This window comes from Antechinus flavipes, chromosome 3, assembly GCF_016432865.1.
Source record: "Antechinus flavipes isolate AdamAnt ecotype Samford, QLD, Australia chromosome 3, AdamAnt_v2, whole genome shotgun sequence".
Lineage (NCBI taxonomy): Eukaryota > Metazoa > Chordata > Mammalia > Dasyuromorphia > Dasyuridae > Antechinus > Antechinus flavipes.
The window spans coordinates 452,428,309-452,456,055 of NC_067400.1; the positions used below are offsets into that span (position 1 = coordinate 452,428,309).

At 36.1% G+C, this 27,747-nt stretch overlaps 1 protein-coding gene across 1 annotated transcript in view; it reads right to left on the bottom strand.

The window, feature by feature from the left end:
- Positions 1-25,689, bottom strand: part of FRY (FRY microtubule binding protein) — a 514,411-nt gene extending 488,722 nt beyond the window's left edge. Inside the window, exon 1 of the mRNA XM_051986496.1 lies at positions 25,475-25,689. The gene's annotated coding sequence lies outside the window, so the exon portion shown is untranslated. The remainder of the gene's footprint in view (positions 1-25,474) is intronic.
- Between the last annotated feature and the right edge of the window lie 2,058 nt (positions 25,690-27,747).

Genomic DNA, 27,747 nt, shown 5'->3' on the forward strand with positions numbered 1-27,747 from the left:
TTTATCTCCCACATTTACAGGTGGGGGATATATTCTTAACTAAGAAGAGGTAAAGCCAATTACAAAATAGATACTTCTGATTATGCTGAAGCTTTTCAATTTTATATGAATAATATATTTAAGACAAAAAGGGAAGCAGTCAAATAAGAAAGAAAATCTTTTTATCTAATTTCTAATTTCTCAGACAAGGATATGGTTATGTAGCCAAAAATAATCCCCCCAATATACAAGTAGTTAAAGGATGTGAATGGTTCTCAAAAGAATTGCAAATCATTAATCATAAGAAAGAATCTTTCAAATCACCATTAACAGAATTGCAAATCAAAATAATCCTGAGATTTTACTTCAGATCCCATAAATTGGTAGAAATGACCAAAGATAAGGGCAATCTGTTTTGGAGGGGTTGTGGGAAGATAGGCACACCAGTGCACTGTTGGTGGAACTGTGAATCAGTATAACCATTCTGGACAGTAATTTGGAATTTTGCAAATAAAGTGACTAAGATGTCCATACCCTTTGACCCCAGAGTTTTCCCTAACAGACATCTATGCCAGAGGACTTAAGTTGAAATTCTGCCTTATTTTCTTTATGTTTCAAACAAGTGGATTATAACATTCCAACTCTGCATATGTAATTTTCCATCTTACATGCTTTTAGATATGTTTCTGTAGAAAAAACATACCTTAGAGGTTCTCCAATAGCAGGAGTTCTATATCTGTTTTGCTTTTTTCCCTCTTGAAATTGCCCAAGCCTAAGTACAATTATTTGGGGGAATCAGAGTACTTAATCAACACAATCTATATATATTAATAAAATAAATATTTTTATTTCTAGAAAATAGGCTTATTAGACACGGGTCCATTTTATATGTTTTAGGGAAATGCTCATTGAAAAGCCAAGTTCTTTGTCAGATGTAGGAGAGGGGCTACTGATCATGTCAACATTTTCAGCTGCATTTTTAAGGCACAGGAAATGTCATTGTAAACCTTCATTGCAGACATACAGCTCAGAAATATCAGCCCCCACATGTCATGGGTAATTGAAGATGTTGGAATGGCTTACTGATAAACACACTACAAAGGATTTTTCTTGTTTTATTCACTAATCACTCATGTAAACACAAAACATTTTCTCCCTACAATTAAAGTTCTAAAACTATAAATTTTGTGAATAGAGTTTTTTTATTACCCCACACAAATAAATTTTATTCAAATGGGCAAGGGGACAATAAAACAAGCTAACCTAGCATGTGTGGGTGGAGACTACAAGTCCCACAGAAGGATACTATTTCACCACATGTACACATTTGGACATTATCTCTCTAATTATGGAGTCATGGGAAGGGTTGCTTTAGAATGGAATGTGAAATTAATTATAAGAGATCATTTCCTAAAGTAAAGTGTTCTCAGATCATTTCCTGAACTTAATTCCTTAATCTTTCTCCCCACCCCCATCATGTATAAATCATAGACTTCTTTTTTCCAGTGATAACAATTTCTAAGAAACCAAATTAGAAACAAAGAAATATGATGCATAATTTAACAATGATAGACCAGTGCAATCAAGCTAATTTTTGAAAAAAATTAATACTTAAAAAAGTAAACTATTTTGCAATTAATTTCCCATTGCAAACTTCAGCATTACAAGGTACTTTTCAAAAGTCATAGAAGATGGAGTTATCACTTCACATAAGCATAACAAAAATATTCTTCAAGGTTTATGTTCTTTTTTAAATTTCCTAAAAACAAGAATGATGGAAAGGATACAAAATACATACATGCATGTATTTATACATCTATATATATACACCATACCTATATGTCTATTGACCTACCTATTTATGCATCTATTTATCTATCTATTTGGCTCTGGAGTCAAAGAACTTAAGCTTGAATCTCGGTTTTGTCATTTACTATTTATATGATCTAAGAAAAGTCACTTGATTTCTTTAAATTTCAGGTTTCACATGTGTAAAATGAGGAGGTTATTCTCACTGGAGTGTTGATACTGGAGTTTTAGTGCAGGCTGAACCAGATTAAAATGTAATTGGGAAATATTTAACAAAATAAATATAAATGCAATAGAATATAACAATGTTAGTATGAGTTTTTCTAAATTAATATGCAGCCTGCTGCGATACTTATGATGTTTTAGTGACTCCTGTTTTTATTTGAGTTTGACACTACTACTTCAGTGGATCTCTCAGCCTCTAAGCTCCCTTTCAGAGGATACAATCCTGTATCATTAATCTGACAAGTCGATCTTTTGGTGATGAATATATTATATGGATTATCACAGCTAAGATCCTTAATAAGAGACTTCTAACTCTTGAAACAATGTAAATATAGTCATTGAATGGATTCCCATTCATCCCATTACCCCAAACTAAGAATTGTGGACAATATCCTGTCATCCAATATTTCTTGAAGGAGCTTGGATTCCACTCTATTTGGGCCAGCTTCAATTGCTTTGTTTCTCATAGAAATTTTACTTTCTAAGTTTTCTCAGTAGCATCTGTTTTAAGGACACAGTCACTGGGGATGGTGAGAATGATTTTTCTTGCACAAAACATTTAAAAAATATTAAAGATCATGCAATGACAACTTAATAATTATGAAAAACAGCTCTTTCCCTTTCTTTCAACTCCCCACTATTTAGGAGAGGATGCCAAATCTCATTAACTTGTACACTGACAAATTAACCATGAGTGTCTGACTTGATTTTGATGAAGGAAGTCATTAAAACAGCAGCAAGGGACTAAGACTTTCTCTGTGCAAGTTATAATTTTCAGTTGTCTGGGTCTGAAGATGGAGGAAAATAAAAGTCTGACAAGTGCTATTTCCCCCTGATGATGACAACTCCATGCCTCACAAGACTGAAGGTCTGATGGCAGAAGTCCCATTACTGCATAGATCTGGGTCTGTCTATAATGCTTAAATACTCAATCAAATGTATTCATAGTTTGAGTCAAAGACAAGAAAGTAATTTAGGAAATTACTATTGTCAGGCATACTTCCCTTTCCTACTCCAAAGACTGGTCCCAAAACTAGATAGATAAATTTGAACTCTTACTCTTTCTACATAAATGTCTATCATCATCTATCTATTGCTGATTTAAATATCTATTGTTTCTTTACAAGTGACTACATTCAAATAAGGGTAGAGTAAAGAAGTATTACAATTTTAAACACCAGGAAAATGAAGATTTTAAAAATAAATTGAATATTAGTATTAATTGTTTTTCTGCAACCATCAAATGGATTGGAATGTAAATCTCAAAAAAATAAAACATGTACCCTGTAGAAAAAACCTAAAAGTCAAATAGTAATATGATCCTTATCTAGCTATTTTGAAAAATATACCAAAATAAAGTATATAATTGCAACCAGAATTCAATAGGGCCAAAGTGAATTATGTGGTATTATTACCTTATATTAGAGACTGGAACTGTGATTTCACTGATATAAAGAACTCTCTGGGTAAGAAACTCCCTCTGCCAGTGTGGATTGTTTTTTTCTTTATAATTTCTAAAGCTGCCTAAAGCAATGAAAGGTTAAATGACTTGTTCAGGATCAGATCAATATATTTTAGAAGTAAAATCTGAACTCAAGTCATCTGAACTTAAGGTTAGTTCTCTGTCCACTATGTCACTGTTCTCTAGCCAAGTTAATGATTCATTTCCAACTCTATTTTCATTGCATGAATGTAGAATGCGTTTAAGAAAAATCAAACAACTGAAAAGTCTCCTCATTTTCAGATGAGAGAGTTGGTGGATAGATAGCCTGTTGGGTGCCTTCCAGTTCTTTGAGTTTGAAAACCAAGTTTTGAAATGTTTCTTTCTGAAAGTGAGAAAGATTGGGACTAAAGAATAGCGAATTTCTTTGAGCAATGGAAATATGTAGCTAATCTAATTATTGTTTTAAAATTATCTCATGGAAAGATTTTTATCACAAAGACAAACAGATGTTTCAAGCAAACTAGACATACTTTCCCCTCATACATTAAAATGCATCAATCTATAATGATGAAATGTATATTATACATAAAAAGTTTAAAAAATAGAGGAAGGCAATTATGGACACATTTATTTTTAATGACAGTAACATATTACATATTGTTAAATATAAATATATATGTATAAATAAACATACATATATAGTGCAAAGTGACATAATTTATAATTACATTTATAATTACATGGAAAAATAGTACAAAGAAAGAAAAAGTCTGAACATATGTCAATCGGTATGTAGCTCATGCCAATCCTATAAGAAAAATTCTGACACATACTATGATACATATGCCCCTGAAAAGACTCAAAAATGCCACTGACATCTTTTAAAAATCCCATTTATCTGAGTTTCTTGAAAAATTATATTTATCTTTTCAAGCATTTAAGTTCCCTTCCAGTTCCAAATCTTAAATCCTATTATATTATCTTTGGTAACCTGTATTGCTTATTATAGATAAGTATTCATACTTATCTATAGCATCACCATAAAGTATCATTTTAAAAGGTACAGCATATAGATAAATGTGGGGCAGGACTATTAGAAGAATTTCAAAATGGATATAAGAACAAAACCTTTGAACAAAAACATTTTAGGGTGTAGTGCAGAGTCAAGAAAGTGTAAGCTATCAATGCATATGCTCCCATGAATAGAAAGGTTATTAGAATCTACCATACTCCCCTGTAGGTCAAACGTCAACTTGCAACTTCACTTGTTACAATATTTAACCTTATTATATGAATTCTAGTAAACCAGGAGCATATATGGATATTTCATTAATTGTTAATTTCAATTAATCACCCAAGCACAGATTCCCAAGTTCATCAATATTTACTTAACTGGAGATTCCTTCTTTTCTAGAAGTTACTCATACTCTCCACTAAATCTTTTAATTTCCTAAAATTAAACAAATGTTAAAGTTACTGAATTGATAATTCATTAATAATGGAATCAATAATAAAATAAGCCATATATAATCATTGAAAATATTTTATCTGTAAGAAAGATTACAGCCAGATTCACCAAGATCTTACTACAACAGTAAATGACTTCTCTTTATTGCTAAGAACACATCTCCACACCATTTAGATTAACAAAATATTTCTTCATGAGAATCTTCTACATCTTTTTTGCAAGATAAGGGTTAGGATAGTTACATGGAGAGAAACAATATCTCCATCTTTCTCTTTCAATCTCTCCAGATGTGACAATAAAATTGGACCTTTAAGCTTTTCTCTTCTACTCTCTTGAGATTCACTCCCTCATAAAATTCTTTTTGATGCTTTTTAATAAAATAACAGTTCTAACATAAAAGTTCTCCTTATCTTTTTTCTAAATCTTTTCTATAGTTTATCTCATAGATCAAAATTAAACTCACACATATTTCCCTCTGACTCTTGTGAGAGAAGCTCATACAATGACATTTATAACCATAACAACAATCTCCTCTGCTCTTAATAAGGCAATAATTAGAGTCAATTCAATTAATAGGTGTCTACCATGTGCCAGACACTGTGCCAGGCAGTAGGGATACAAATAAGAAAAAGAGTGACAATCTCTCAAAGACTTTACAATATGCTGGGGGAAGAAAACATAAAAAAGAAGGTGAAGGAAAAGAAGAGGGCCATCCTAACTAAAGAGAATAGGGGGTGGAGGAAAAGGATAATCCTATAAGTCCAAACCAAACAGAGTGGCTACTAGTAATAAGAGTTTCTACTGCCTATTAGAAGATGCTTTCGAAATTGGGGTTATACCTAGTTTCCTATTTCTAGGAAACAGTCATGAAAAACCTATACAGGTTATTGAATATTTTTTTTTGGAAATATGGAAGGGAAGTGATGACTTTCAAAAATGAGAGCAGTCATTATTTTAGCAGTCACACAATTGACTAAAGGGTTTAGAGAATTTAAAATTCAATCTCTATGCTTTCTATTTATTTGGTTATAAATGTTTAAAAATGTCTCCCAAGATTGATTTTCTATGTATATGTTAAAAATCATGCAAGATTCCTTAAAAGGTGCAAAATTGGAGACAATTATTCAATATCCTTCTGATTAAATCAGCAAGGCATAAAATAGGAAGAGATATATTTGTCAAAAGTTTTTGCCATTGTCATGGATGACACCCTGTGTAGACTTCAAGTGGCAGAGGAATTCTGTATAGAGGGTGAGGTTATCCAGATGATCCCATTTGTGGGTAACATTATGCTATTTGTATCAACCCCAAGAATGTTGGAGAGACTCCTAAATGTTAAAAAAAAATCACTCAAGAGATTTCAGTCTATCCACACATAAAGAACTAAGTGAAGGAAGAATGCCAATGTCCAGAAAAGTGTGCAGATGGAAGATCAACCTAAGAAGCTGATACAAGTACATATATTTAGGTGAATGGTGTAGATAGACAATGAGGAGAGTGAGTTAAAATGCATTTGTGAAATTTGTACAATGACTCTAAGAGCATCAAAGGTACTAAACTTCTCCCTGAAACAAAGGATTACCATCATCACCTATCTTCCCACAATACCAGATGGCTATAAATCATGAACCATAGTTTCCAATGAATTAAAGTTATGAACCAATTAAAGAGTAATGGGGAAATGCAGAGAGAACATAGAGGGGCTATAAAACTTTTCAATCAGAAAATGGATAATAGATATCATGAAAGAGACATATGAAGAGGCAAAGGGATAGGCTAGTTTCATAACAAGACAAAGGGATGATAAATAAATTGTGTATATTCCATTGTTATCTGTGCAACAGGAATTAATCAAAAATCAAAAAGGAAGTCACTAACACACTGGGGGTATGCCTTAATTCATGACATAACATGAACATAAGTAACAAAGAGTGAGAAGGACTAGCTCAGTAAACATTTATTAAGCATAATATTAACCATAATATGTCAGGTACAGCTAAACACTGGGGACAGAAAAAGAGACAACAGACAGTCCCTTCCCTCAAGAAACTGAGACAATATATAAACAACTATATCCAAAGTAAGCTATAAATAGGATAAATAAGATTTAATTAACAGAATGAAAACAGTGAAATTAAGAAGAGGTGGGGAAGGCTTCCTATAAATAGGAAATATTTAGAATAAAGGATTGGAAATAATCACATTCATCATATTGAAATGTCATATTGAAAAAAAGAAATATCATATTGCAAAATCAGTTGGTGCTATATTCTATGGAATATGGAATCATGGAATCAGAGCTCAAAGAGACCTTTGAGGGAACCTAACCCAACTCCTTTATTTTATAAATGAGGAAACTAAGGTCTTGAAAGGTGAAGTGATCTTGTGCCCAAGATCACATAAGCAAGAGGTGAAGTAAAATCTCTAGAAAACTACAAGTTTGTGAGAAAGACAATTAGTACATAAAAATTTACAGGCCCGAATGAACTCAGATCTACATATTTCTTCTTGTTAATTTAAAAGTATAACTTTCCCTAAGTATGCTTCACTTTGAAGAAAAGCTATAGAGGGATCCTCTGATCTTCACCCAAAGAAACTTATATAACATAAAACAGTGAATGTTTGACAGCTGCGAGAAGTGACAATTGACAATACTTGGAGGAGATTGTAGAATTGCAACAAGCATACACATGAACTCTAAGAACAAAGTCATCTGGGACTCTTTAATATCAGGGAACTCTTCAAGGTTTTACTATATTATGGCACAATGTAATAATAGATATTCACCACTTTTTTCCACCTTTTTGTTTTTTATTTTGTTACAAGGAATGGCTCACTGGGAAGGAGAAGAACAGGGATAAATTTGGGAAATGATACCATATAAAAAGGAAAAAAAAATAAAATAAGATTAAAATTGATATTTACAATGACAATGTTGTTCAATTAAGAAAAAAATAAATTATGTTTAGTATACCATGTATAGGAAAGCAAAAAAACCCTAACTTTTCTTAGGTATATTTCTATCCAAAATTATTTAAGTTTAAAAAAATAAAGGCTTGGCACATAAAAGAGTAAGCAGCACGTTATCTGGAAAATTCATTTATTTGGGACACTTCCTTCTTTTACAAAGCTGGGTAAATAAATCATGCCTATACTTATGATGTGGTAAATGACAAACTTGAATTTGTCTTGAAAATGAAAAAAAGAAAAATCTTAAGCAACACATTAGGGTATTATATGCTGCCAAATAATGGATTCTATCGGTTAAACAAAGCATTTTATTTGACCAGGGGAGACATGAAAAAAAGATCAACACAGTAATTACTGATGCATATTACTACCATGCATCCTTCTCTTCAGCTTCTAATGGATTAAATTTATACCTCTTTGAGGCAGAAAACTGTGTCTGATCCAGTGCATTTCAACACATGCCCCACTGAAATCCTCTAGACCTTGCTTGGAAGGTTGCACACAACAACCAGATCCCAAAAACCAGTGAAACTCTCCAAAAACATAGCGAAGTTTGATTCTGTTCTTAGTCATACCTCTCAAACTCAGCCTTGAAGAAGCCTGCTCTTACAAAGAGTTTGACATTTTTGCAGAATTTTACAATATGGACATTTGAAAAGTTCAAATAAAACAGGCCATAAAAAGGAATCCTTAGTCGAAAGAATTACCCAAGTGGTAGCAATAATAAAGAAAGGAGTTGGCTTTTACTGACATTAAGATGTCCGTAGAAAACTTCCAAAAAGAGAAAAAGAAAAGGGCTCTTGTGAACAAGGAAGCTGAAAGAAAAGTATACAAATGAAAAAAAACAAAAGCATCCACAAAGAGAGATGGGGCCTTTCACTGCTGTAGGCTATGGGAGAGTTTTCTTCACCAGCTTTTTAATGTTTTCTTTTTTTAAAAAAGCTTTTTATTTTCAAAACATATGCACAGATAATTTTTCATCATTGACCCTTGCATAGCCTTGTGTTCCAAATTTTCCTCTCCTTCCCCCTCCCCCCTCCCCTAGATAGTAGATAATCCAATACATGTTAAATATGTTAAAATATATGTCAAATCCAATATGTGTAAACACATTTATATAATTTTCCTGTTGCACAAGAAAAATCAGATCAACAGGAAAGAAAATGAGTAAGAAAACAAAATGCGAGGGAACAACATCAAAAAGAGTGAGAATGCTATGTTGCGACCCCGACTCAGTTCCTGTAGTTCTCTCTCTGGATGTAGATGGCTCTCTTCAACACAAGATCACTGGAACTGGCATTAATCATCTCATTGTTGGAAAAAGTCATGTTTATCAGAATTGATCATCATATAATAATGATGTTGTGTTGTACAATGATCTCCTAGTTCTGCTCACTTCAATCTGCATCAGTTCATGTAAGTATCTCCAGGCCTCTCTAAAATCATCCTCCTGCTCATTTCTTAATAGAACAATAATTTTAATCTGTTTTCTAGAGCTGTTCTACTACATTCTAAACTCAGTGGCCCTAGGTATGAATAACTTTGACTCATTCTTACATTAATAGGGCTGGAGCTTCTTCCCTTGTGGAGGGAGACAGAACCAGTCCTAGAGTCTTCTCCCTTATTTAATATGGTGATCACTGTGAGTTCTCCAATAATGTGATGAAGGGTAATTGGTTATCACTAAAGGCTATGCCATCTTTGACCTATCCTTTTCTTCTTTGCTGAAGAGTGTTTTAAGTCCCAATTAAAATCCCACCTTTTACAGGAAGTTTTCTCCAATGCTTAATTCTAATGTTTTCTCTTTATTAATTATTTCCTATTTATTCTGTTTGTTTGTATATATTTGTTTATTGTCTCTCCCAATAGATTTGTAGGCTATGATGGTCTTCATATATCCCCAGCACTTAGTACAGAGTCTGGCACATAGTAGGTACTTAATAAATTTTACTAATTGATTAATTTTCATGGAACTGGACTATCAAAGTCTATGGACATGAACTATCAAGAAAGCAAGTGCCTGCAACTTGAGGGGGAGCATATAATTGAAATAACATATTGTGTTGTGCTCCATTTTCACTGACATTCCTGACAAATATCTTAACTGTTTAACAAACAGTGAAGAGAGACTACAAACACCAGAAAGGCATTCATCCAATTCATCTGCACTAGCCAGTAAGTGCTTGCAAATGTTCATTCTGAGAAAGCTTTTAATGTTATTGACAACTTATTCAAAGAGGTGGGCATAACCCCATGTGACTTAAAATCAATATTGCCCTCCTAGGAATTAGCCATTTTCCTAGAAGTGATATAGAGAACATATTCGGAAGCAATTGTTTTAGTATACCTAGATTAATTTTAATAAGCCCTTTTAAATTTCGGCAAATTAACCATGGAAGGCAGCAGTCCCATCCTAAAGTTACAAATGAATTAGCTAACAAGAGAATTCATTATAAAAGCCAAACCACAGAATAATTACTTTTTTGAAGAAAAAATAATCTTGAATAAATAGAGTCACTTTCAGAGGGATTTTGTTTGTTTTGCTGATCATAGCCTGTGTCTTGGTTTTGTTTTCCCAGAGACATCATATCTCATTCAGAGAACAGAAAGTTAGTGGACCAGAAAACAGAATTATACAAAGAAAAGGCAAGGGGGAGGGAGGAAATGGAAAGGCTGAGAGAAGAGTGAATCTGGCAAGTGGGACTTAGAATTAGGAGAGGAAGGAAAGGGTGGAGAGAGTTGGAAAAGCATAGAAACTGTCTCATGCTAGCTAGCAGGGGAGGAAAAGATGCTGGCACACAAGGTACCCCGTAGACCAATGATTCATAGGACATGAGAAGGCACAATTGAGAGGGTTTAAGGATGAAGATGTTCACGTGGCCAACTGTGGTGCTATAGCTACCAAAGACCCAGAAGTTCTTGCCAACAAAATCCCTGGCATTGTCAAATAATTCACATCAGAAACTGAACTGATTTCATCAATGGAAATGACATTAAAGATGATACATTTCTATAGGCTTAGTTGCTGTATTTTAAGGATTATAGGATCTTTCCATTTGACTTGCAGTTGAAACCTCTATGTGTTGCTTCCCCCATTAGAACTTGAACTCCTAGAGAGCACAGATTGCCTGACTTTTTCTTTATATGCCCAGCACGTAGCACAGTCCTTTGCATACAGTAGGTGCTTAATAATTGCTTTTTATTTGTTCATTCATGCTAGAGGATGCTGATTTTAAGGAACAGAATAAAAGAGAGGGAGGAATTGTGTATATCCTGGCCAGGGTTAGGGAGGGTGAGGAGCTTATTATTAGTAAATTTGTAAAGTTGAAGATTTCTAACTAGTAGCATTAGATAGGATCAAAAAAGGGAATAGTAAAGAATCAGACTATTTGTTCTTGGGTAAAGTAGCTGGATAAAGAACTTAAAAGAAAAAGAGGATGCCTAATTCTATCATTTGTGACTCCCATCCAGAAAAAAAAATGATTATTGCCACTCTACTCAGTTTCATGTTGTAGTATTTGTAACTCTTTTAAAATTTGGCTCAGATGCCAATCTACACATGAGAAATTTTCTGATCCCCTAGCTTTTAGTATTTACTCAAGACTACATGACTTTGTTTTTCTTTGGCAAAACTTATTTGCATGTAAAACCCTTTCCCCTGAAGAATGTAAGTTTTTTGAGGATGAGGCTGTTTTAAATTTTTGTCTTTGAATTTCTAGCACCTAGCACAGTGCCTAGCACATGGTAAGCACTCAGTAAATACTTGTCAGATTGAACTGATTATAAAATAATTGTTTCTAATGTGGTCGATGTTTGGTGGTTCAGAGGCTGACATAATCAATCTAACTGGTAGATTATAGATAACCTCTGCTTCTGCTTTTCCTCTCTGATTGTCAGCCTTCTGGTCACAGCACTGCTCATTAGCACCTCTAAGAGAGGAAGAAAAAGGAGAATGAAAGGTGAAGCTTAAATCAAACCATTTACTCCTTGTTAGCTGTACTGCCCTGAAAATCTAATGGGAAAAAAAGGATCGAAACAACCATGAAGCTTGGATATTATCTAGGGGATTCAATTATCCATTGGATCTTGGTCCCATGAGAACAGGCAACTTGAAAGTGGGTGACAGAAATGGAAATAAATAAGTAGGAAGGAAATAATCAAGGGATCAGAATGGTAGTTATTCCTAGGCAGATGGGATGGGTTTTAAGCACTCAATTGTCAGGTGTGTGTCTCTTGACAATTATATGCATTTAACCACCAGGAGATACAATGCATATGGGTAACATTCTCATGTTGGACAAAAGTTCTATAGCATGGACAAAAGTGGTTAGGCTTCAATCTGTGCCATTGGAGGGGACAATGAAATCAATGAAATCATGAATCCATTTAAGTATATGAGTTGAATAATGGTTCTAAATAGTTCTAAATAAATAGTTCTAAATTTTACTCATCCAAATGGCCATCTATTTATTTGAGAAGAGAATGTATCTAGAAGGCAAAGATGACAATTTTAGGTAACTATTCAAAAAGTGCTTTGCAGGAATGGAGTTATAAGAAGTTATCAAATACTTTAAAGATTTAATTTCAGTCATGCATTCATGGGCATGTAAATCATCCTACTTTGTATGATTCTGTTCTCATGTCTCTGTATACCATTCTCATTATTATCCCCACTAACTTTCCATCATCAAATCCTGAGCTTAATAGGAGAACATAAAAAAATTGAAATGAAGATTGGAATCCAGATCTCTTAACTCTCCATTAAGTGCTCTGTCTACTATGTCACAGAATTTAAAAATTTGTGTGAAATGTGGATATATTTATTTATACAATATACACTTTGAACAACTAAAAATGAAATGCCTATCTGATAGGCCAGGAGGTGAAGGGAACTACTTAAATTTGGGGAGAAGCTGCCATCACAGTGAGACTGTATCTTTTGCTAAGAGATTGTATCAAAATGATTCCACCAACAATGTATCAGTGTCCCTGTTTTCCCACATCCCCTCCAACATTCCCCATTATCTTTCCCTGTCATTCTAGCCAATCTGACAGGTGTGTAGTGGTATCTCAGAGTTGTCTTAATTTGCATTTCTCTGATTAATAATGATTTGGAGCATATTTTCATATGTCTATAAATAGTTTCAATTTCTTCGTCTGAGAATTGTCTGTTCATATCCTTTGACCATTTATCAATTGGAGAATGGTTTGATTTCTTATAGATTAGGGTCAGTTCTCTATATATTTTGGAAATGAGGCTTTATCAGAACCTTTGATTGTAAAAATGTTTTCCCAGTTTATTTTTTCCCTTCTAATCTTGTTTGCATTTGTTTTGTTTGTACAAAAACTTTTCAGTTTGATATAATCAAAATTTTCTATGTTGTGGTCAATAGTGATCTCTAGTTCTTCTTTGGTCATAAATTCCTCCCTCTTCCACAGGTCTGACAGGTAAACTATCCTATGCTCTTCCAATTTATTTATCATCTCATTCTTTATGCTTAGATCATGAACCCATTTTGACCTTATCTTGGTGTATGGTGTTAAGTGTGGGTCAATGCCTAGTTTCTGCCATACTGATTTCCAATTTTCCCAGCAATTTTTGTCAAATAATGCATTCTTATCCCAGAAACTGGTGTCTTTGGGTTTGTCAAACACTATATTATTAAAGTTATTGGCTGTTTTGTCCTTTGACCCTAACCTATTCCATTGATCAACTAGTCTATTTCTTAGCCAATACCAGATGGTTTTAGTAACTGCTGCTTTATAATATAATTTTAGATCTGGTACAGCTAGGCCACCTTCATTTGATTTTTTTTTCATAAATTCCCTTGAAATTCTTGACCTTTTGTTTTTCCATATGAATTTTGTTGTTATTTTTTCTAATTCATCAAAGTAGTTTTTTGGGAGTCTGATTGGTATAGCGCTAAATAAGTAGATTAATTTAGGTAATATTGTCATCTTTATTATATTTGCTCGCCCAATCCAAGAGCATTTAATATTTTTCCAGTTGGTTAGATCAGACTTAATTTGTGTGGAAAGTGTTTTGTAGTTTTGCTCATAAAGTTTCTGATTTTCCCTTGGCAGATAGATTCCTAAATATTTTATACAATCAGTAGTTACTTTAAATGGGATTTCTTTTTGTATCTCTAACTGTTGGGTTTTGTTAGTGATATATAAGAATGCTGATGACTTATGTGGGTTTATTTTATATCCTGCAACTTTGCTGAAGGTGTAGATTGTTTCTAATAACTTTTTGGTAGAATCTCTGGGGTTTTCTAAGTATACCATCATATCATCAGCAAAGAGTGATAATTTGGTTTCCTCATTACCTATTCTTATTCCTTTAATCTCTTTCTCAACTCTTATTGCCAAAGCTAGCATTTCTAATACAATATTAAATAGTAACGGTGAGAGTGGGCAACCTTGTTTTACTCCTGATCTTATTGGGAATGGTTGCAGTTTGTCCCCGTTACATATAATGCTTACTGCTGGTTTTAAATAGATGCTACTGATTATTTTAAGGAAAAGTCCATTTATTCCTATACTCTCAAGAATTTTTAATAGGAATGGATGTTGGATTTTATCAAATGCTTTTTCTGCATCTATTGAGATGATCATATGGTTTTTGTTAATTTGATTATTAATATGGCCAATTATATTGATAGTTTTCCTAATATTGAACCAGCGCTGCATTCCTGGTATAAATCCTACTTGATCATGATGTATTATCCTGGGGATGATTTTCTGTAGTCTTTTTGCTAATGAGATTGTATCAAAATGAAATTGCCAATAAAAGCAATTGGACTAATGGAGAAGAGTGAGTAAATATGAGCTCAATATGTGTGTGCCCCACATGGGCATATCTACATATGGACAATACAAACACTCAAAACTTTGTCATTTGCTTTCCAAGCAGTCAAGCCAAAGAGAAACTCTGATATACTATAACAATTGTTTAAAGATGACTTAGAATAATGACCCTGTTCATCTTCCTCATTGTATAAATAAATCATCTTGGCTGGAGCTACCAGGAACAGAAGTTGTGCTTTTCACTTCCCATTATAAAGGGAAAAAAACCCTAAAACTCAAGTGAATACTGTACAGGATAATAACAATGAGTGAACATGAAATTTACTTACAAAGGGGACAAGTTTACTTTCCAGGAACTGAATTTTAATAACCTATACTGCAGAATGGGACAGATATAGGGGCCCCACAGGTTTGAGTATGGTTTCAAGCTGCCTAAAATTATGCCCTTATGAACTTACTTTGTATTTATAAGCCAGGCAACTCAGGTTGACAAAAAAAAAATCCAAAGGAATTATAAAACTAAAGTCCTATCACTGACTTTTTTTTTAACCAGTGTTGTCAGCAGCTTTGAGTTGTAAAAGTTGGGAAGTCCTATTTCCATAAATCAACCAAAGGAATTTGAGGTACAATTCAAGTCTCATTTTTAAGTATGAAGTGACTACAGCTGTAAATTTTTCTGACCATGCTGATGAGAAACAGGGACATTAGGAAAAATCTTGAAGCCAATGAGAGTCCTACATTGACATTTTTACTCATGTCCTGAAAGGCTGGAAATTTTTATCAGCCTATTTTGTGAAATAAAGAACACACTCTAAGGGCTCTGGGACTGGTGGGGATGGGGATGTGTGCCAAAGGTGTTCCTCAGACTGCAATTAAGCCTCTAGTAGACCCAACTGTGCTGAAAGGCTTTTATGGGCCAATCCATGCTTATTGTTGCTCTTTAACTTAGAGAGTGAAGATGTCATTACATTCACCATGGACAAAAAGGGAAATTCCATGAGGGAGCAGCTGTGCTTCTGTGATATTTTTAATATGCTGTCCATCCTCCCTGATGAGGCCAGATGTGATATAAGGAAGCTGTGAACAGGCCATGGGGTGAAGAAAATTAAACTGCAACTGCAGTCAGTCAGACAAATATATTTTTGCTAAGAGACTGCATCAGGAAGATAAAATACTTCTAAGAATTGCCTTTACCTCTTTCTCATCATACACGGATCTCACAGGAAATATCTTGGAAGTTCAAAATGCTTTTTAAGAATATCATTAAGCAGCTACAAAGAGAAAGCCAGAAAGCTGTCTCATGCAACATGCCTTCAATTTACTGGGTATTTTTTGCCTCTAGTCCCACCCTGAAATGCATTGCACCAGACTGAGCCCCACCATTTCCAGTGTTTCCTTTAATTTGCTCAAAGTTCAACATCGAGTACATTCCTTTACTTAAAACACTAGGAAGGCAGGGTTTGAGTCTTGCTGCTTCCCATCTGCTGACACTGTGGCTTTGGTACAGGTCAATTTCTCACCTGTAAACCAGGTATAACAATATCTGTACCAACGAAAATATCTTAGAGGATTGTGAGGAAGAAAGCTCTCAAGAAAACTACTATGGAAGTATGAGCTATTGTCATAATGAAACACTGCAGTGGGAGCTATGTGGAATCAAGGAGAAAGAAGTAGAAATTTCAGTCTGGGATGGGGGAGATAAGGAACATACATGCAATTATAATTTAAGATACAATTTGAAAGTGAATTATAGACTAGAGACCTAAGATTTGAATTGCTGTGTGAGTGAATTGCTTTTCACTACAGCGAGATAACTCTCAATATCAAAGGAGTCCCTGAGATTAGCTATATATTTGAACGTGAGCTCCTTGTTTTTGTTGCTTCTTTATATTTCCCATGTTTAACATAACACCTGGCACACGACAATCACTTGAGAAATGTTTGTTGATTGGAGAGGGAAAAGTGTATGATCAGCATTAAGTTTTCTGCACTGTCTGGTCTATCCACACTCTGAAGTTATTTTTAGGAGCTTGAGTTGTCCTGGCAACTTCTCTGTATAAGGGGCAATGTGTTTTCAGTGACAAGAGATTTGAACTGAAAATCAGAGAACCAGAGTTCAAATTGCAGCTATTTCTTACTATTTAGGTAACCCTCAGTGACTTAGCCCAGCTTCAGTTTCTTCAACAATAAGATGGGAACTGATGGTCTCTGAGGTAGCTGCCATCTTCGATCCCTGCATGGTAACACAGCCAACTGTGTTTAGATGGCTTTATCTAACGCTATGGAAAATTGCTAAATTCAGAGGTATACAAATACAGTTTCATTAACCCTAAATTTCAGAGGATAACAATAATATAACTCATGGTAGTAAGAATTAACATTTATATAATGCTTTAAGCTTTGCAAAGGGCTTTAAACTCATTCGATTCTCACAATAGCCTTGTGAAGTACATGCTATTATGATCTTTGTTTTGACAGAGGAAGCACTGAGGCAGGGAAAGGTCAAGTAATATGCCAGGGTCACATAGGCAAGATGTACCTGAGGAAGTATTAGAACTCTAAATCCAGCATTCTAACCACTTTGCCATTTGTTGCCTTCTAAAATAAAATTGGGATTCCAACATTATAACATGCTTTTGTCTTGGAAAACACTTTTCCCTCAAGAGGTTTCAATGAAATAATCACTTGAGAATACTAAAGATTTTGCCCAGAGGTAAACATTCAAGTGATGATGTACCCAGATTATAAATCTTTCAGACTCAGCAAAGGGCTAAATATTAATTATGGGCTTTATAGATATACCAACTTATAAAAGAAATAGGCCAGAATTTTCATTGAAAATGGAGAGCTTCAACTTACTGATTATGTTACACTGACTGATTTTCTGTCAAAAAGTATATTCATAAGAACAACAGGTTGCAGTCAGAAACACCTGAGTTCCAGTCCCATCTGAGACACTTACTAGTTATGTGAACTTTAGCAAGACATTTAACCTCCACCTGCCTCAGTTATCCCAACCGTAAAATGAAGAAAATAACAGCATCCAACTGGAAAGGTAGTGAGGATCAAATGAAATATTCAATGTAAAGCACTCAGCACAGTTTTTGGCACACAGTAGGCATTAAAATGCTTATTCCCTTTCACTCCCTAGATCCAGAAACTGGAGGCTAGTAGAGTTTAATTACAAGCTCTAAACCAATTATTGAAGTCAAGGAAAGAGTTGGGACAAACCAAAGAAAAAGATTTGCAATGCTTACCATATTAACCTTCTAGTTTACTTATAACTTGCACTTCCTTTTGCAGACTCTCCTCCAGACTCTGAACTGTCTTTACCATGCCATAGTAGCCTTCTTGCCCTGGATGTTCCCTCCACTCCTAGACTTGTCACACTGGAATTACAATTCACTCCTACAGCTGCTTCCTCTAGCTTTTTTCTCCCCAAACCTCCATTTTAAGGGAAATGCCCAAAGCATCCAGGTCTTCATTCTTCTTCAGGCTCCTCCCCTGACTTTCTTTATAATACCCCTTTTTGGGAGGTACCTTTCTTTCCTACTCCTTTTTTTCTCCCCTCCCCATTAGAATGGAAGTTCATCAAGGAGAGAGATTATTTTTCTTTATACTTGTGTTTGCATTCCCAGGACCAGGCACAATAACTGAGATATAGTAAGCACTGAATAAATGCTTATTGACCTCGCGATATCAAATGGATAAAATACCAATCTGGAAGTTTAAGGTACAGTGACACTTCTTGGAGAAATAGCATGGTACAATGGAAAACATGCTGAACTGGAGTCAAGGGGCCTGAAGTGAGATCTTGTCTTTGCCACTTACTAGCTATGTGACTTTGGTTAAGTCACTGGGTTTAGGTAGCACAGTGGATAAAGTGCTAATGGACCTGAAATTGTCAACACACATACTGAAAGAGAAGAGGAATGGTATTATAAAATGAGGACTGGTTTTTGAGTCTTCGGACCCTAACTCAAATACTAGCTCAGTCACTTTCTACCTGCAAGACTTAAGGCAAGCCACTAATCTCACCGAACCTCAGTTTCCTAATCTGTAAGATGAAATAGTTGAATGAGATGAATTCTCAAGTTCTTTCTAGACTTAAATCTATAAAGCTATGATTCTCAAGGTACATTAGACTCCAAGAAAGTTCAATTTGAGTGTACACATACACACATACACACACAAAACTACCAGCCTCCCCCAATTATAGCTACTAACCATCTGGAGAGACCCTCTGGTGTTAAGTGGGGGCAGAATGCAAGTCTTTTAAATCAGCAATATACCTAGAGGACATTTTTAACAGCAGGACTGTAGGAGAACAATCACATTTTATATGTGTGTATGTCTGTGTATATGTACACACAAATATAATGATATGCAATATATATTACATATAAAATTCATTTCAGAATACACAAAAGAACACTATATATACATATATTTATATATAATACTTAGCATATTACATATCATTTAATATCTATAATTCATTTTAGAATATACAAAAGTAATACCATACACACATATAATTATATATAATACATATATTGTAGATAATCTACTACTTATAATTAATTTCCAAATTAGTCATTTTGAAATATATAAAAACAACACTATATGCAATATAATTATATATTTAATATCTACAATATAATTCATTTCAGAATATACAAAATAACACTATAAACACATATAATTATATATATTTAACATATATATAATTCACTTCAGAATCAGACATTTCAGAATACACAAAAGTAACACAAAATGAACTTTTCCAATATGTATTTCTCAAAATATAAATGAAAAAGCAATGTTTCCCACATTGTATGCTGCTGGTGAGCTTATGCTAATATGAATGTGTACACAAATAAGCTGCTGAAAAATAGTGTTCTTCTCCACTCAATGTCATGTCAAAGTATGTAGAATGCTGGCTGATGTGGGGGTCATGCTGTATGACAAAGGTGGAGAAAGCTAGTATATATATCACATTTATATAGTACCTACTATGTGCCAGACACTCATCTGATTCTCAAAACAACCCCGGGAGGTAGGTACTATTATTATCCCCATTTTATAGATGAGTAACCTAAGGGAAATAGAGGTAAAGTGACTTGACCAGTCACACAGCTAGTGTGTGAGGCTAAATTAGAACTTGACTCTTCTTGACTTCTGGCCCCTCTTGGCACCTAGTTGCACATTTATGTGCATGTGTATGTGTGAGTGTAGATATATGTGTGTGTGTGTGTGTGTGTGTGTGTGTGTGTGTGTGTAACAAATATATTATGTATGTGTTTACCACATACACATTCACACACACATTTATAATGGTACTTTATGAGGATTAAAATGATTTAAGCATTACAATAAACAAAAAAGTACTTTCATATAAAATTGAATGTCAAAAAATGCATCCACATGAATATATACATCGCAAGAGAACTGAATGAAGGGTACATATGAGTGGGGCACAGCATTAGAATCACAATGAAAAGATAAATGATGATGATTGCAGGAACACATGCACATATGGAGGAATGTCACAGTTTATCATGTCAAGTGAGCACGGATTAGTAAAAATGTGTGATTCCAACTGAGTGGGGGAATATGATCCCCATATAAAATTGTATGCATTTTCTTGGCTGAGTCTGTACACCCCAACAGATATATATGAGCATTGCCAGTTGGCAAGTTCATAAATCATAGAATTTTAAATGGTAAAGCAATTTAGGGATCATCTAGTCAAACTTCTGTATTTGATAAATAAGAAAACAGATTTGGAGATGACTTGTCCAAAAAGATGCAGAGACAGGTTCCCTGGCCCTAGTGAAAAAACTTTGGGTGGTCTTTTCACTATATCATATTTGTCTGTTGCGTTCACTTAATATTCTGTTAAAATAACAGTGTCTTACATTCATTTAATATTCTGTCAAAACAACATTGCCTTCCAATCTTTGGTACACAAATATAAATAATATGTCTACTGTCTAACAAAAGTTACTTGCCTCTCTTTCTTTCATCCCAAGCTTAGAATAAAAATATGGTAGTGAAAACACTCTTCCCATATATTTCAAATAAGGCTACTTCAATATCTTAGCTGCCCTTAAGTGGCACAGCCGATAGAGTGTTGGATCTAGAATCAGGAAGCCTCATCTCCTGGGGTTCAAATCTAGCTTCAGACCATTATTAGGTGTGTGACCCTGGGTAAGTCATTTATCTTTGTCTGCCTCTGTTTCCATATCTATATAATGAGCTAAAGAAGGAAATGGCAAAGCAGTCCTGTATCTTTGCCAAGTAAACTCCAAATGGGGTTATGAAGAATCAAATGAAATAACTAACAATAACTCCCTAAGTCATTTAGAGTAGCAGTTGCAACCAGAAGTTGTGAACCAAGCAAAGATCTTGTTACCATTGAAAAATGGGAAATTCAATTCCCTGAAACAAATATTTATAGAGCCTTACATTGTACAACTGTGCTAAAGAGATTCTCTTCTGCCATCAAGGAGTTTACAATCTAGTACATACATCAAAACAAAGCTCAGATAAGACAATTTACCTGGAAATACCAAAATATCAATGTGGGATTTTGTGCTTCTTAGCACTATGGCAATATAAGTAAAATGCTAATTGGGGACTATATTCTCAGAGAGCATCTGTTAACAGCTCAAAATCCTACGTTTTACTTCTTAAGAAGCTTAGTGCTATTTTTTTGATTTGCAACCAGAAGAAGAGTTAGGAAGTGAAAAACCACACCAATAAGGAATGTATTTATTCATATTCCTCTACACACAAGTTTTCTTGTAAAGAAAAATGGCTAAATAAAACCTACTGATCTTATCGATGACATGATTCTAGGTATAGACTAGGAAAATAGTGCTTCATTGCCATGACACCATTTTTCAAATATGTATTACACCAGCAAAAGGCCTTTTGCCAAGTGGGAGTTAAAGGTATAAGTCTAGAAAATGAGGACAAGGTGTGTTGCTATGCAGAGGATGTCACACCCACCATAAAGGCAACAGGTGGTAGCATATAAATATGGTAACAGCTTTCTTCACACAGTCTTATAAAGTATTTTGTTCTGAGCTTCTTTGGATAGTTAATACTGTAAAAGTCACTGGAGGAATTTTTAAATAATGTGGAGAAGAGTTATTTCTTTTCTTCTTCTTTTTTTTTTTTTTTTAAGAATTTATCATCTTAGCAGGACCAGGAGATCATTATATACTTCCACAACAATACTATATGATGATCAATTCTGATGGACATGGCCCTCTTCAACAATGAAACGAAACAAATCAGTTCCAATAAAATAGTAATGAATTGAACCAGCTACACCCAGGGAAAGAACTCTGGGAAATGAGTGTGAACTACTACATAGAATCCACAATTCCTCTATTTTTGTCCACCTGCATTTTTGATTCCCTTCATAGGTTAATTGTACACTATTTCAAAGTTCGATTCTTCTTGTGCAGCAAAATAACTGTATGGACATGTATACGTGTATTGTATTTAACATATACTTTAACATATTTAACATATATTGTGAGGAGGTGGGGGAAAGGAGGGGAAAATTGGAACAAATGATTTTGCAACTGTCAATGCTGAAAAATTACCCATGCATATATCTTGTAAATAAAAAGCTATAATAAAATTTTAAAAATAAATAAATAAATAAATCAGAGGGGTTTGAAATCGTCAATGAAAAGGAAAGTAAAAAACAAAGAATTTATTATCTCAAGAAAATGCTGTTATTCATCCCCAATAATTCATAGTAATAACAGAAATCAGGGATAATATGGATTAAGGAAATCCACAGAGAACCTCAACAACTTCCCATCAGTCAATAGTTGCTATCTTTTCTGTTTTAATAAGTCAAGCAAGATTGCCTGTGTCTGGACTGGAATTAATATCTGTATTGAAGGTGAGTGAGGAGGTAGAGAAAGGATTAAGGATTTCAAGGATGTAAAATTATACCCTGGTGTAGAGAATTGCAAAGTTAAGACCAATTTATATGATGAAGTAAGGCTGCTTCTGGGTTCCTTCCCCATCCTTGTCAGTTGAGAGTATATTTGTTCACCCTTTTCCCCCAAGATCTTTCTCCTAAAAGATAACCAGACCTAAGGTGTTTTGAGATTGGTGTTTGATTTAAATTCTTGGGATGATCAATCAGGCAAAATGACTTGTTAAATCAAGGACTTCTCAGGGTTTTACAACAATGTGCTCTGGGCATATGTGTGCACACTTGTCTGAATATTAGAGGCTGTCTTTTAAAGTTGCTATGTGTTGGAATATGTGAATTTCCCCCTATGCAAAACATGGACAAGTTTTTACAGGCTGTAAATTATAATGTCAGGTGGGCTGTGTGAGCATATGCTAATCAGGAAGCATGAGGCCCACAAAAGAGAACTGTGTTCTTATCAGAGTGATATCTTGTGGCTCGTGGGTAAATATGAATTAAAATGTAATGTCAACAAACAGGGTGTTGGTTTCCAAGGCCTTTTAGGTAAGTAAAGATGTCTGAAGCTAATTGATGGTCATGCCCAAATAAGAAAGAAAGAATATGGTAAAAGGAAGTGTGTGTGTGTGTGTGTGTGTGTGTGTGTGTATGTGTGTGTATGAAAGACAGAAAATAAGATTAATAATACAAGTCATCCCATGTACCCTCCATGATAAAATGACAGATCCTGGGATTATGAGCTCCTTGAGGACATGGGCTGTCTTTTGCCTTTTTTTTTATATTTTTAGAGCTTAGCACAATGTCTGGCACATAATAGATTCTTCATAAATGTTCACTGATGGACAGAACTGATGTTAGAAGGAACCTCAGAAGCATCTAATCTAATCCGCCAATTTTGCAAGTTGAGGAAAGATTGAATACACCTGTGGACACTGTAATAATAAATATCAGAGGCAGGATTTGAATTCTGGTTCTGTAACTTAAAAATCAGAAAAATTTCCACTATAACATCCTATCTCCCCCAACTATCTCTTTGCAATAAATAGATGTATTTCAGAAAACCTCTGAACAAATTAAGTATAAAATAAATCACAACTTAAAACTAAGAGTCAAAGGTAGGATTTGAACCTACCTCTTCCTAATTACAAATCAGTACTTTATAACACTCTCTTCTGTGTGTGTGTGTGTGTGTGTGTGTGTGCAATGGTTTTCTCATGGAAGATATCTTTACATTATTATTATATCATACTATTTCACTAAATTGTATTGTTTTCTATGTTTTGGTACCTTTTCCAAGGATGATTCACAATTGGGCTCGATATCTAATACTGTCTCACTTTCTGACTGAAAGAGTGTAACAACAAAAAAGTAGAGTTGACTAAATGGGACTAAATGTAGTTTAAAATGCACAATATTCCCAGATCTGTGAAAAATTCTCATCCATTGACAAGGTTATGAACTTTTGATATTTGTGCACCTGGAGGAAGGGTTTCAGAATATTCAAGGATAGGATAGTGCATAATGAAAATGTGGATGTGGATGTGTGTGTGTGGATGTGTGCGTGCACACACCCACATCTCTGAAGGCTGCTAGGGGGCATTTGTTGTTAGAATTCAAGAAAGAGGCTCCTGCCTCTGGCACATTTGTGCCACCTTGGCACCACATGACACCAGTTTTGATTCCATACTTGACATCATGTGTATTGCACCAGGTGTCCCAAAGTACAGTGCTTATAATGCCTGCTTATAGGCACTTTCCAGTGTGGTAACTAGAATATGACAGCTAACTACTGGCTGTTAACCTGACACATTCAGGGCCATTTGGTGTCAAGGTGTTCAGTTCTTAATGGTGCTACTAGCACTGTTGGTTAATAGTAGCTACTAGCTACTAGCACAACAGTGGCTACACACTGTTGAGTGTGATTCACTCAATCTGTCCCAATGTTTTCACTGCTTTCTGGTTCTGATGCATGCTTTAATTAGAAGGATGAAGATGCTCTCATATAGGACTTTCTTGATGCAAGTTTCTGGAGATAGGAGAGGGGTCCAGTTCAGGATAATTAAAGATCGTTACTATTTTCAGTCAATCAATAAACATTTATTATGTGCCAAGTACTGTGGTTAAGCACTGGGTGTGCAAAAACGGGCAAGATGTGGGAAAAATCTGGCTGCACTGAGTCAAGGAAGAAGTAGCAGTGTAGAAGAGGGAGCGGATTTTCCTTGTGGAATTTCCAAAGGGTATTTCCAAGTGGAAGATGGAGATAGGATGTCATTTTGGGAACTAGTAGACAGGAACACCTGTGTTCCACCTGTGAACACTTGATGGTGAACCCACACAGTTTGCAAGGGTAGCGGGTAAATCATCAGTGGAAAATAAGGACAAAGTATATTCCCGGGTTTAAGGGGTGCCTGCCTCAAGAGCTTAGTCCAGCCTCATTTTCTCACAGTTCAGCATCAAACTTTCTCCTGTTCCTGAAATATAACCGCTCTCAAACCAGATGGAGGCAGGATGAAGGATAGAGGATGGAGATATTGCCAGCTGCTCCCCCTTGATCTCCCCCTCCCCCTCTTTCCGTAGCTCCCACCCTCTTCCTCAAAGGGAAACCAGTCCAGCCCGGCCCAACCCCACCCCGCGCATCATCCTTCCCCACCCACCCTCCCGCCTAACTCCGCGCCCAGGAGACACAAAGCCGGGCGCAAGGACGGGAGGAGATGGGAGCGAGAACAGGGTCCTCCTTTCTGGAGGCGGGGGGTGCTTTGGGAATGATCGGGGCGGGGAGTGGGGAATGCCCGCGCTCGTGTACCTTTAGGAAGAAGCCAGGTCAATGGCAGGAGGGGAGGGACGGCCTCAGCATCGCGTGCGCTGCGCGTCTCCTCCGCATCCACCGCTGCGCTCTGGGCGCTAGCACCGCTCCAGCTTCGCGCAAACGCCGCTGCCGGGGCTGCTGCTGCTCCTGCGGCCGCTGCCTCCCGCCGCCGACGCTGAGTGCGGGAGCCTCGGTCACACACGGCAGGCGCTGACTCCCCTTCCCTCCGCTGCTCGCCTCTTCTCCCCCAGCGGCTGCCACTGTCAAGCGGAGCCCCGCCCCCTGCGCTCTCAGACCAGCCGGGAGCCTGAAGCCGCCGGGAGCTGGGGCGGGGCCGGGACCACCCGGGAGAACCACGCCGCCCGCCGGGATTGGCCCCGCGCCGCGCCGGCTCCGCCCCTGCCCGCCCCCTCACTTGCTATAGCCCAGCAGCTGGGGGTACCTCGCGCCCTCTGCCCTGCAGTCTAGCCTCGGGATGGAGGGACCGGCATCTGAGCTCGTGCTCCTCTGCTCCTTTCGCGCTACCTCTGCAGCAGGCGCTTTCCCTTAGAGTGGGTATCCCCGGCTTCACCTCCTTCTGAGGCTTTTCCTCCATCTCAGGTCTCCCAGAGGCCCGCCAGAATATAAATGCAACCCATAAACAGATAAAGCGGCACTTCTCTGGGGGCACCTTCCCGGGGGCTGGCTGCGCTAGGATGAAATGTTATTTATTTATGGAAAGTGATTTCTTGAGGCTCCTGGAAGGAAGTGTGTGTGTGTGTGTGTGTGTGTGTGTGTGTGTGTGTGCAGGAACGAGCTTGAGAGACTATCTAGTTCAACTTCATCTTGTGGATGAAGAAAGAAGGAATTCAGTGGAATTAAAGAACAGATCAAGATCACAAAGCCTTTTAGTCCAAGAACCCACCTGCTAAAGAAGAAGCACCTTTAGAGGCTCGGGGACACAAGAATTAAAATGAAGCAGTTCCTAGACTCTCCCAAGTCTACTGATTTCTAGATACCTGCTTCCTCCCCGACACCACAACTCCTCACTGTTCTAAATTTAATTTTATTTGATAATAACTTTGTATTGACAGAATCCATGCCAGGATAATTTTTACACAACATTATCCCTTGCAATCACTTATGTTTCATTTTTTTCCCCTCCCTCCCTCCTCCCCCCCCCCCCAGATGGCAAGCAGTCCTATATATGTTAAATATGTTGCAGTATATCCTAGATACAATACATATTTGCAGAACCGAACAGTTCTCCCGCTGCACAGGGAGAATTGGATTCAGAAGGTAAAAATAACTCGGGAAGAAAATCAAAAATCAAATAGTTCACATTCATTTCCCAGTATCCCTTCTTTGGGTGTAGCTGTTTCTGTCCATCATTTATCCAATGAAACTCAGTTAAGTCTCTTTGTCAGAGAAATCCACTTCCATCAGAATACATCCTCATACAATATCGTTGTTGAAGTGTATAATGATCTCCTGGTTCTGCTCATCTCACTTAGCATCAGTCCATGTAGGTCTCTCCAAGCCTCTCTGTATTCATCCTGCTGGTCATTCCTTACAGAGCAATAATATTCCATAACATTCATATACCACAATTTACCCAGCCATTCTCCAATTGATGGGCATCCATTCATTTTCCAGTTTCTAGCCACTACAAACAGGGCTGCTACAAACATTTTGGCACATACAGGTCCCTTTCCCTTTTTTAGTATCTCTTTGGGGTATAAGCCCAATAGAAACACTGCTGGATCAAAGGGTATGCACAGTTTGATAACTTTTTGGGCATAATTCCAGATTGCTCTCCAGAATGGCTGGATTCGTTCACAACTCCACCAACAATGCATCAGTGTCCCCGTTTTCCCGCATCCCCTCCAACATTCATCATTATTTTTTCCTGTCATCTTAGCCAATCTGACAGGTGTGTAGTGATATCTCAGAGTTGTCTTAATTTGCATTTCTCTGATCAATAGTGATTTGGAACACTCTTTCATGTGAGTGGTAATAGTTTCAATTTCTTCATCTGAAAATTGTCTGTTCATATCCTTTGACCATTTATCAATTGGAGAATGGCTTGATTTTTTTTATAAATTTGAGTCAGTTCTCTATATATTTTGGAAATGAGGCCTTTATCAGAACCTTTAATTGTAAAGATGTTTTCCCAGTTTGTTGCTTCCCTACTAATCTTGTTTGCATTCGTTCTGTTTGTACAAAGGCTTTTTAATTTGATATAATCAAAATTTTCTATTTTGTGATCGTTAATGGTCTCAAGTTCATCT